The sequence below is a fragment of the Centropristis striata genome, chromosome 20 (assembly GCF_030273125.1).
Source record: "Centropristis striata isolate RG_2023a ecotype Rhode Island chromosome 20, C.striata_1.0, whole genome shotgun sequence".
Lineage (NCBI taxonomy): Eukaryota > Metazoa > Chordata > Actinopteri > Perciformes > Serranidae > Centropristis > Centropristis striata.
In genome coordinates, this window is record NC_081536.1 from 15,280,395 (window position 1) to 15,292,930 (window position 12,536).

The 12,536-nt window shown below is 38.6% G+C and overlaps 1 long non-coding RNA gene across 1 annotated transcript; it reads right to left on the bottom strand.

Annotated features, from left to right (window-relative positions):
- Positions 1-6,225: 6,225 nt before the first annotated feature.
- LOC131958675 (uncharacterized) lies at positions 6,226-12,319 on the bottom strand. Its single transcript, XR_009389259.1, has 3 exons — positions 12,237-12,319; positions 7,510-7,592; positions 6,226-6,393 (listed from the first exon to the last, which is right to left on the bottom strand). It is a non-coding gene; the product is annotated as an uncharacterized LOC131958675 (long non-coding RNA).
- Positions 12,320-12,536: the final 217 nt, after the last annotated feature.

A 12,536-nucleotide genomic window follows, 5' to 3' on the forward strand; every position in this document is an offset into this window, starting at 1 on the left:
AGCAGTGCTCTAATCAGCCTGCAGCCAGAGGCTCATAAATTGCCTCAGTGTGTCTGGAGCTGGTGAACAAACGCAGCTTATGGTCACTGCTGAGGGTTGGATATACAGCAGGCCGCGCTCTCCGGGCCCAACCAACTCTAAGTGCTACTGGTGATGTTTGTGAGTCACTTCAATAGAGGGAGGAACAACCCAGTGCCTTTATATTAAAAAAAAAATGACAGCGTGCAATAATTTATGCGCCTGTTTAATCAGCTGAGTGCATGTAGGCAAATGTTTGCATATTGCTGCGTGTTTTATGTCAGATGTAAGTGTATGAGCACATGTCCCCGTGCTTGGATGCTCTCACTCATGTGGAAAGTCTCAAATATGTTAAAAGCTGTCATTACATCCATATTTAGAGACCACTGGAGGATTCATCATGGGTTCGTACGCTGCTGCTCGTCTGAATTATCAGAATGATTTGAAGCGCTCCAGCAGGTAGAATGTGTCACCATTCCAGTTGGGAGGTTGTTTTGTTCTTTTTAATCTCAGCTGTAACCTTCAGTGTCCTCCACTGACAGGAAATGCAGTTTATCAAGTGGGGATGACACCGGCGGAGGTGATATATGCAGGACTGTACTTCCCCAGATAACTCTAATAGTGTGAAGCCCTGTTCCTGCTCTGTTCCTCATTTTTTAACCAACAGGGAAATTCCCGAAGTAGGAGAGGTTGATCAAATAAAATGATACTTTGAAGTATGCGTTTGAGTCCCGCAATGACTTCGCCAAGTCCTCAAATGACATCCCAGAATTAAATAAAGGCACCTTGTCATCTGAGTAAAAAAATAAAGAGAGGAATGCAGCCTCTATCTCTGGTAGGTGTCTTCTTTTGAAGAACAATTTTTCAATGTTTTTCCAGTTTTATAAATGAAGGGTTACCACACACACACACACACACACAGGAGTGTGGACTGACATTATCTGACACTGTTGCTTAATAACAGAACAGCCATGGCGTACGTTATTGCCAAGGCCAACATGTGTCTGTTGGCCTCAGGCCACAAATGCTGGTGTAGAAAGGATGAGCACATGGTAGAAGTATGTGTGTCCTAAACTATATAGAGGCACACGCAGCTCCTACAATGTACACAATGTTCTGAAAGGGAAATATCATGCATATCATTGTTCAAAAACTACACATCTCATAAGCTTTTTCATTTAACTCCCTATATTATGGTAACTGTAATGTATTTCTGTGTGAGTTAAGAGAAAAGTCTGGGGCCTTTTTCTTTGTTTTTTAATTTTCCATTGAAACCAACTGGGATCCATTAGGTGGCAGCACTGAGCTCCAGCCTAAATTGGAGTTGGTTGTATTAAAAATGGAAAAAACAAATAAATTAAATTAGTATAATTTTCATATATGAAGTGAATGGGAGTAAATGTAAATTTAAAAGCAACTACAAGAAGCAGACTTAAATTAATACTGATGCCGCTATATGACCTAAATAAGGGGAAGTTTGGCAATGAGGAGTACATTTGCCAATTAAAAGGAAGCAGGGCAATTTTATTTTAGTTATAATTCTGTGGTTATACATGGGCAATAATTGACTGAAAAACAAAAGAAAAATAAGCTAAAAAAAATTAGGACAGTCAATTTTAGTGCGTCATTCAACAGATGCAGAGAATTGTGGGATTTTAAAGATATATGTAAAAGTTTCGCATTAATGTGTAAAAATACTGGGTTGGATGTTTAACATCAAAGACACAAACTCCCATGACTGCCCTCTTCTCCACAACTAAAAATCCATCTTTTCTGAGTATGTTTGATGGAAAGACCCTTATAGCAGCAGGGATTACTTCCCAGAAGTCCAAAATAAAATTACGAGTGTATATTGGCAAAAACAAAGGTTTATCAGTTTGAAAATATACTGTGTTTGTACAGGTTTCAATTGAATACATGTCAAAAAGGATTAGCAGTCTTACATTTTAGACAACATCCCAACTTCTTTGGAATCAGTGTTCTACATATAGTGTGATTCATTGTTTAATGTTACATTGAATCCAACTGGGATCCATTGACAGCACTGAGAATGAAAATTTGAGTTGTTTCTATAAAAACCTATTGAAAAAAAGGAAGATGATTGCTTTCACATATCAAGTGAAAGGGAGGAAATATAGATTTTAAGTAACCACTGGCTATCCCTGACAAGGAAGGAGAAAACATGTCTTACAGCAGTTTTCTGTCATATGCAATGCGAAATAAAATGCCATCCTGTGGATGTATGTTGAAGCATGGCAGGTTTTGAGTAGAACAACGTGCAGAACACACAGCCTTTTAATGACATATCTATAATGGTCTTCACCTTCAACATTTCCTCACTTTTACATAGCTGTCGAATAAAACCCCTGCAGAGGAAAGCTCATAACCGCTCTGAGAGTATAGCCTGCGTCTATGAAATCCAAGATTTGTTGCTTTTTATTCAGAGAGAGGATAAGGTTGGGTTTATACACTGACACACATACTCACGCACACAGGCACCACCGTCTGCTCTGGTAGTCAATAAGCAGACTGCGGCTTTGGCAGTGCTCTATCTTATTTACAGGACGTTTGTTGCACTTGACATTTATCGTGGCTCCGGGGCCGTGAACTTCATGCAAACGCCATCGAAGCATTCAATGCCAAGGGCCCGGGGCCTCCTGTCTCGGCGTCATCACAAGTCTTTTCACGCTAAGATAAATCACTTCCACTGGACCCCAAGCACGGGGAAGGAGAGGGATGGAGGTGGGGGGATGCGAGGATGGAGAGAGTCAGATGAGAGGAGGAGGGAGAAGGGCAAGCAGAGGGAGAGAGGAGGTTCAGGGAGAGGGGTGTTAACATCCAAGGAATACCCGGAGGTTAACGCCAGCCCCATTTCTCCCTCGTTAATTGCTGGGTGCGTTCACACAAATATCACTAACCATTATGAAGGCAGCATATGGTTTGGGTAAATGCTCTTTAGATCTCAGAGGGACGTAAATACTGTCGCCACATGACTGTCCTTGGTCTGCTCATGGCCACAGGACATGAAAGCGCGAGTTCCCAACCATCTGATAAACTCAGTATCTTGACCTGGAGGCTCGGGTGGAGGAGTGTACTTTTGTAAGAGACAAATACTTATAGCTGTTACAGTTCAACTGTAATCAAACATAGAAAATAAAGACGTTTAAAAGAATATCTTGTGTAAAGTTCTAAGGTTTGTGGCTGACATGCTGCATGGTACTGTGGCATGGTCACCAGTAACATGTTCATGGGTGGGTAAAGTGGTTTATAGATTGTAGAGAACAACCACTTGAATATGAACATACATGTGATTATCAGTGTTGGAAAGACTATGTGCATTTACGAGAGTACTGTTCATAAGTACAATTCTGGGGTATTTATTTATGTTTTTTATTTCATGCAACTTCAGAGGGAAATATTGTACTTTTTGCTCCACTACATGTATTTAATAGACATAGTTACTGGTGAATTTCCAGATAAAGATTTTCTATCAAAATATTATATGCTATGATCTTGTAAATACATTACATTGTTAAAGACTAGGTGGCTTCCAACCTTTTTGTTTTGTGTTAAAAAAGAAGAAGAAGAAAAAACTTGCTATCAGCTTCTTCAAAAGAAACATGTCCCATTCTAATTGGTGAGTCATAAAAGAAAAAGAAAAAAAAACTTGTTTTGGATAAATAACACATTGATTAAAAAAAAAAAAAAAAAAAAAAAAAAGGTAAACTTAAAAGTCAAAATAAAACAAAAAAATGTGTTGCAGAACTTTTTTTTCTCCTTTTTTTTCTAACCCCTTTAATCATCCATCACTAAATAACTTATTCACCTTTTCTGGAGGCTTCGAAGTCTTTATCAAAGGGAAGAATTTTGCTCAGTTTTTCTTTTGTTGTTTTATTTTCAAGGTTATGCTGATAAAAACAATGAAAGTCCTGGGAAAAGTGATGCTGCATTCTCATAATTTCATTCAAAAAAAGAAAAAAAAGATATTATACATACTGCAACTGCCCTTTCAAACAGACAGAAAAGCGAAAATAGGTCTACCTGCAGGTACACGCTACTGTAGAAAGCATCTACTACATAAAGATCCCACTGAATGGTCACAATTTGTTTAGATTAAGGTTTGGACTCCAAAAGTACTTGGTTAGGTTGAGGAAAAGAATATTGTTTGGATTAAAATAAATATGTTATACTGGAAGTTATCTTGGGGAAATGTGTCTTGCATTAACATGGGCTGCAGTTAGACCCTTCTCAAAAAGCTTGGTGGCTTGCATACTGTAAAATGTGACCAGATGCAGTAGGATGCTTGGATATTTTTCATTGACATACTGGGACATAAAAAATATTTTTCTGGCACACTAAGTTGTATGCTAGTATTATGTACTGGAACACAGTGAGTGACCCGTATGATAGTCCACATAGGCATTAAGGCACTGTATATCTTTAGTTTATGAGAAACAATTAAAATGTATAATATAAGACATATTTTGCCACATATTGTAGGTACACCATGTATGTGGAAATATAATTCTGCTGTCCCCTGAAAGAGTGGTTTTCTGACTTTTGACAGATTTCAAAAGAAACCAGACTATATAAACTATAGAAGTCAGCTGAGTGAAAGCCTGGCACTCAAGAGGCAGTATACAGTCCTATTATAGGTAGAACAGTACAAGACGTAATAGTGGTACACATTAAAAATGGCTTCAGTATAGAATGATGAATGCGCCTATGGAGCCTACCAAATCCCCCCAGCAGCTCTCAGGGCAATATATCCTCATGCCGTCAGCCCCAAATTATAAATCAAACTTCTCGCAGGTCCGTATGATTCATTAGAATTTATCGACAATAATTTACAGAAGTGGTTTTCAGATGCTTTTAACTTTGCAGTGGCAGTAATTTACAAACCCGAAGAAAAAAAAGGAAACAACACAGCTGTATTTTCTCTACTTGACTGGCAGTGAAGTAGCTAAGCGTTATGGAGGGGTAAAAAATTAGATCGTTGATGAAGGCTCATTGATTCAAATGCTTGATGTTCTTGGAAAGGCAAAAAGATGACACTGAAGAATTTGCTTCAGGCTGCCTTCACAGCGTCTTGCTACAGAGGTACTGTGACTCAGATCTAATGCAAAAATGTGATAATCACTTCAGCAAAAAACACACCCAAGGCAAACAACTAACAGACAGCACAAAGTACACTAAAACAGACTAACTAATCATACCACCAAAGCTCCATTTGCCTAATCAAAACACACAAAACACTAGCACACACAAAGCTAATTTTCTATTGTAGTAATAATTTAAGTGTTAATTAAATGCAGATTTAATGAGAGTGATATACTTTACTGATTGCCGTGCCATGCAGCCATAGTGTCACTAATGTTTGTGTCAGACTCTGCTACCTAAGGCTTGCTCTCGGCAAGGCTCTGCCACATTTGACATGATATTTGGATTTTACATCATAACCTGTATCTGTGTAAGTGTTCATTATGCCCTGCTCTTCCAAAGGTGCTGCCGATCTACACAGAAGCTATTTCTGGTGCCGTGTGACACTTGTGATGTTGACAGCAATCGCCTTCCCATATCACAGCCACTGCAAAGGTCAGAGCAAATGAGAGGGACGTGTAAGCAAAGCCTGTCCTCCTGCCTCAGCCTGATCTGGCCTACGGCAATCTGGCTGATGAGGCCTAAACATCAGCACAGGGTCATTATTTCAACTAGAGAAGCACTTAACTACTTTACTCCCCAACTCTGAGGACGCTGCTGCTGCAAGGTGGACGAGGGAGACAGGAAGGGAGGGCATGGCGCTGGGTTCTGTCCCCCCATAAGTATGCAACTTTTTTCTTCCCCTCTCGTGTCTTGGTGAATTTAATTCCAGCACACCCTGCGTGAATTAATTAATTACAAAGCTGGCTGGGCATCAAAGGTAAATGATTTAATTATATTCCCTGCGTCTTTGTTAAGAAGCCAACTGTCAGGCAATGGTAAGTGGGGCTGTGGCCCTCTGTGGCGCCTGAGGGACGTGTGTGAATGTGTGTGTTTTTGTGGGTAAGTGTCTGTCCATGTTTGTATGTTTGGGATTCTGTGTGAAAGAAAATGGAATTACATTTTGCACATTTGAGCACCAAGTTTCACTTAAAGGACCAGTGTGTAAGATTTGTTGCATCTGCTGACAAATGAATACCACTCTACTCATCCCTCCCTTTCTTTCGTTTGAAAAAAATACTTTATTGAAAGTTTTCACAAAGGTAAATACACAGTTTTACAATAAATATAATCAAAGTTCACAGTTCAGAAAAAAAGAGAAAGAGAGTGTTTATAAATACATGCATATATCCCTCCCTTTCCAAGTTAGTAGAATGCATGGTGGCCTTTAGGGAACTGAAAAACACAAAAGGCCTTCTTTAGTGTACCTTGTCTATTCTGGACTACTGTACAAAGATGGAAGAGCACCAACTGCTCTACGTAGATATGAAGGCCTCATTATAACTTAATAGAAACTCAAATATTCTTAGTTTCAGGTGATTGTTATCTTTTCTTGAACATCATACCATATAAAAAATATTTTCATTACTGAACCCATGTTGGTTAAACATCTAGTTTGCCTTTCTGTATTTTTAGAGTTGTTTGCTCAACAAACATGACATTTTATTAACTTTAGAAGCAGCAATTTGCCGTCTTTCATTCTTACCGAAAAAATTGCTTAGTCTAGATTTTTCATCACCATAAACATAAAACCTGTTTCTCTGCTTTGTTTTCCTACCAAGCCAAAGGTGACATAACATCTTTATTTGGAAGCTTTTCTGCATGTACCGTAGTGACACAGACGGAAATGCAAAACACTTCCCCTGAATAAATTAGACCTCAACCACATTGTTACTTAAGCAGTTTTGACTACTTTGTCAGGTGCTTATAAGTCTGTGGACAAATGTTGTCACCGCCATAACCATTTGTTGCTACAGGTGCCAGCTAGTAGCTAACGGATCTTAGCTCGGTACTGCAGATTGATCATCAGATGGATGTCAGAATATTATTTGTTGAAATTGGATTTATATAAGTGCACATAAGCACACGTCACATATAAACAATCATACTTTGTTTCTTTATGATTGTTTTTTTTAGTATAAAATACAAAGAAATTGATTTTTTCTGCATATATTGTTAAAAAGTGAGAAAATATTACCAGGGATGAGATCTAAAGGGGATAAAAAGGCTTGTTTTATTTTATCTTGACTTTAACATCACATTCTATAAAACTGAATAAATGTTAAAAGCAACATATCAGTTTATAAAGGGCAAATCTAGGGTTCTAAAATGACATAAATGCCATCTAAATGTCACATATGTTCAAATATACATATGCACATAAACCAAACCTCTGAATAGACTCAAACCGTTCTGAAATAGAAACATATTACATCAGTGTTTTGCTAACTGACATAATTCAGCAGCTGAATTCTCCTCCATCAACTCAGAAGATACATAAAAATGCCCTACCTTCTCAGATGAATTGTTCATGGGAGTTTTTCTACAGAGTCAACACCTCAGGAGGAGAATCCATGATTCTGGTGACAAAGTATCTGAAAAACACACACAGACAGAAGGACAGGATTATGTTGTGTCTTCAGGCCAACAGTTTATAAAGAGGATAAAGCTTTCATAATGTGGGGATAAACAGCAACACAGCACATCTTGATTTTTATCTAACTGATATGCTTTCGTGATGTCACAGATCACAGTATTGAGAAGATGACTAACAAAGGGAGACATACAGACTTAATGAAAAAACAGTTTTACAAAAAAAAAATCCTCCTATTCACACGCCTGAATAATTGCTGAAGAAGCAGGGCCCTGCATTCAAGACGAATAAAGCCGTTACTGAGGTTTTGTCACCGCACAAAGAAGCTGTTTATAGCACAGAGGCCCTGGATAAACCATTTTCTGGCCAAACAAGGTAAATGAAGCATAATTGGAAGCCCATTACCAAATTGAAAAACGGGTGCCTTTTGTTTTAACTGTGTTACAATCGAACTGAGGGCGCCTCTCCCACTCTGTAAACCTGCATCAAACTGCAGGGCTCAATAATTATAATGTTCAGGATCCTTCTGAGGGGCGAAGAAAATCAATAGACTAAGGACAAAGAACCTATAGCCATCACTTAATTCTCTTATCACTGTGATTTAGGGGAAGAGGAGGATGTTAAATAACTGTAAATCTTCAGCTATGACTTTGAGGGTGCTTTATGGCAGTTCTTACAGCGTCTCCCAGACAGAATGTCCATACCTTCCGCAGACCACACAATTTATAGCTTTATTACCCTTTGTCTTAAAGAGCAGGGAGACATAGCAGGGAGGAAGGAGATAACAGCCCAGCACAGGGGCGGTGGGATAAAAAAAAAAAAAGTCGGATGCCATCATCGACAGAGACATATCTCTGTGACAGGTTTACAGCTCAGGAGCAGGGCTTCTGTGTGAGGGTGGGAGACGTCCCTCTCCACCCAACCACCCTCCTCTTAACTTCCACCTGTGCATACCACACCCTGACTGACAACCCTGCCCCCTGCGGAGGAAGCACAATTGACTTATCCCGTGATGATCAGATTTACTCTGCTGTTTAGTTGCCTCCACACCACCGCTGCCACCCTGCCTTTAGAGGTCACAGGGAGGACCGACACACGGGGAGGGGTGAAGCGAGGGGGGGCTGACAGAAGGAGGGAGGCGGAGCACTTTTTCACCACAGAGTCATGAGTTCCTCTGGACCGGGCAGATGCTTCCTCATATTTTCTTGCTGCACTGACAAGTGGCTTATTGTTTCCCTTGATAAGGGTACAGTGTTCCCGGTAATGGGAATTAGAGGGAGGCGTAAGTCACCGAGACACAGGGTGAGACTGAGTCAATAGATAATGGGAGATTTCTCATGGATGCAAAAGGCACGGTTATTATCAGGGCTGTTTAAAAGAGCAAGGCCTCTTATTTGTCTTCAAGCGACACTCATGGTTAGTGTGAAGTCTGGAAATAAAGTTACACTTTGCTTGAACCCTGTGAAAGCGGTTTCAGTGTTTCCAGACAAATGCCCCAGACAGCATGCTTTAAACTGTGTCAACTCATGACGACTGACTGCTCAGTAGCTTCATGAACAAAACTCTTATTTCTACAGCTCATGATGGACCTGGTTTCATGTGTGGTTTCTCAGTGACTGCTTTTTTGCTAATTAGTTTTCTCCTTCACACATTGGGTTTAGTTTATTTTCCCGTTAGCAAAAAACTTTACAAGGAATTCTCATCAGCTTCATTATCCCCACAGTGATTTTTTTTTTCCAGTGCTCCAGACACAAGGACACCATAAAGTTCAGAGTGAAACTATAAAATGGCATAAACACCACAACATGATCATAATTAAGCACATTTTATAATATAGACATAAAATTTATAAAACAGAATAACCAATAAATGGCTCAATCATTGTGTTACATCATATATTTATCTTAAAATCAAATATTTAAGATTATTAAGTTAATGTAGATGACAAATTAAAAGATTAATTAATGTTGTGAAAAATGTTATATGCCCCTTTTCCCTCCATAAATGAATTTTTGATCACCGTCTACTGTTAGGTTACTGTAGATCTAGACCCAGATGTAGATAAGTTATAGAAATTACATATTGTCAAACTGATGTTTTATTTTGTTGCCACTGTTTGTTTTTTGTTTTGTTTTTAATTTTATGTTGTACGCTGTACACTGTTTAATTTTATGTTGTACAGTGTCCTTGGGTGTTTTTAAATGCGCTTGAAATATAATGCATTGTTATTATTATTATATTTGTCCCATTATTTTCAAGTATTTATGCTTAAAGCTTCATTAATTGATTTTTTGGGGGTGTTTGGAGGCTGCTGTCAACACTGCACTGGCATACTATCACCTGTTAAGTTCTCATGACATGTTAACAGTTGCCCGTTTACAAATTTAGCAGATACAGACCAACATTAACATTCATCTGGAAATAATGAATGCAATATTCATTAGTGAATATTCTAATATTCACTCTCATTTAAGCTCTGCTTTGCTCTCAACCAACTCCTGAGAAAAATATCTTTGTGAGTAGATTCATGTAGGAACTATTTCCTTTCTAACAAAATACGAACAGAGTCTATCTCTTAGTGCAACATTGCAAGCTTGTGGGGATTATTTCATAGCTAAATGATACTGCTAACTCACCTAGCACATATAGCACCTACTGTCACAAGCACGGGCCACTCATCCATGAGTAGACGAACGCTTCTGTGTGGTGACATGGTTGTTAAGGTAGTTTTCTAGAAAGAAAATAGTTCCTTTATGTATGTAACTTCTAATTCCACTATATTTGAGAGAAGACAGACATCTCCATGGCTGCTCCAGCATTAATTTGTTACATTTGTAGGCAACTATTTACATCCCATATCAGTTAAAAAGGTGATAATGTCAGAGTAGTGTAAAACAGTCTAGATTGACAAATAACATTACACAGAAGAAAAATGTTTTTTTTTTTTTTTTTTTACTTTGGCCTGTACTGTCCCCTTAAGCAGCGGTCAGTGCAATACTTGTCGTAGTCGTCAGTGTAGATCAAGAGTGAAGGTGTTCAGTAAAGAGTAGGGTTTTCAGTCTCTTCTTAAAGATTGAGAAGGACTCAGTGGAACGGATGGAGTTTGAAGTTCGTTCCACCACCGGGGCACTAAAGATGAGAAGAGTCTGGTTTGAGACGCAGAGGCCTTCAGCGGCGGAGGAGACATCTTTCACTCGAGGAGCGTAGTGGACGGGAGGGTTTGTGAATCTGTGAATGAGTTTTTATGTTCTATATCTTTGACATAAATTATTTTCATCATTCAGTATTCCAGGTTTTCCTCAATTAGTTTGTTTTTGGTCATCATATATCCTAATTTTATTTTTTCATTAATTCATTTTTTAATAAAATCCCTTTAGCCAACTTTTTGGCTAAGTATTTAGCAAAATAGGTTGCTAAGCTAACTACTAAGCTAACTTTTTGGCTAAATATTTAGCTAAGGAGCTTGCTAAGCTAACTACTTAGCCAACTTTTTGGCTAAGTATTTATCAAAATAGCTTGCCAAGCTAACTACTAAGCTAACTTTTTGGCTAAATATTTAGCTAAGGAGCTTGCTAAGCTAACTACTTAGCTAACTTCTTGGCTAAGGAGCTTGCTAAGCTAACTACTTAGCTAACTTCTTGGCTAAGGAGCTTGCTAAGCTAACTACTTAGCTAACTTCTTGGCTAAGTAGTTAGCTTAGCAAGCTACTAATCCAAGTAGTTAGCCAAGTAATAATACAAATCCTTTTTTCTCCATAAAGTATGACAGGCAAAATGAAAATAATTATCTGTTGTTATCAAAAACAAGATATTAAAGAATACTTGGAATATTCAATCATAAAATAAGTTGATATCAAAAGATAGAGCACAGAAACACACAACAGCATTAAATAACATGGGGAATGAATGAGGGTCATTTTAGACCCATGTTGTGCATTAGAAGGGGTATCAATAAGTTGTGCATCAAAGGGTTAATTGTGGTTTCCTGTTTGGAGATAGATTCATTACGTTTTGAGAAGATATACATTTAATCTGTCAAGAATAAATCACATTGTCACAATCATTTCACGGAAAGAGGTTAAAAAATATTTAATTCCAACTTTATTCGCAATTGTGTAGTTATAACCAAATAGAAGCTAACAAATACATAAAAGTCATTACTGACCCTCTTTACTGAGTGCTAAACTGAGTTACAAGAAAAGCAGAGCAAACACAGTTTGACCCAGGTACTAACCGTCTCCCCAAACAATACGGACATCAAAGGTAGACTCTGTATTCTCCTGCTTGATAAGTTATTGTCAACAGCTGCTCAGACAAGAAATGACTATTTGCCAGAACCTCACACTGAACAGCAGACAGGAAGTCAACAAAACAATGGTCTTCTCAAGTGATAAACAAAAATGTTTGATGGCTGAGACTTCAAAACCAACAGCAAATCTATAATAACTTCCCTTGGTGGAAAAAAAAAAAAATCTACTGAGACTTCTCTGACTGTCTCTTCAGCATTTGTGGTGTAAAACCATAAAACAATTGCTGTGCCTCTCAAGCCAGGAGTAAGTATCTTTACAAACTTCAGCAAGTATAAAAACACACCTCGATGCAGAGCGGCAGAAACTGAAAGGCAGGAAAGAGTTTAGCACACTTACATAGCCTCAAAGAGTGATTTGTGGTTGTGTACTGAGAAGCTTGAATCTTGCACCATCTAACATGGTCAGTGAGCAGAGCAGCAGAGAGGGTGTCCTCTTCGTGACAGCTCCCCCTAGGGCCCTGGAATACATTAACCACTGTGGTCCACAGGGGTGTTGGGAATAATTACTCACTGCTGCCATGTGACACCCTCGATAAATTAAACTCCCCCTTTAAGTTTTAAAGGCAAATGCATATTGTGGCCATCACTTAGAGGCTGGCCTGTCCGTGCCTGTGCATAATTTGTTGTAACAATGTGT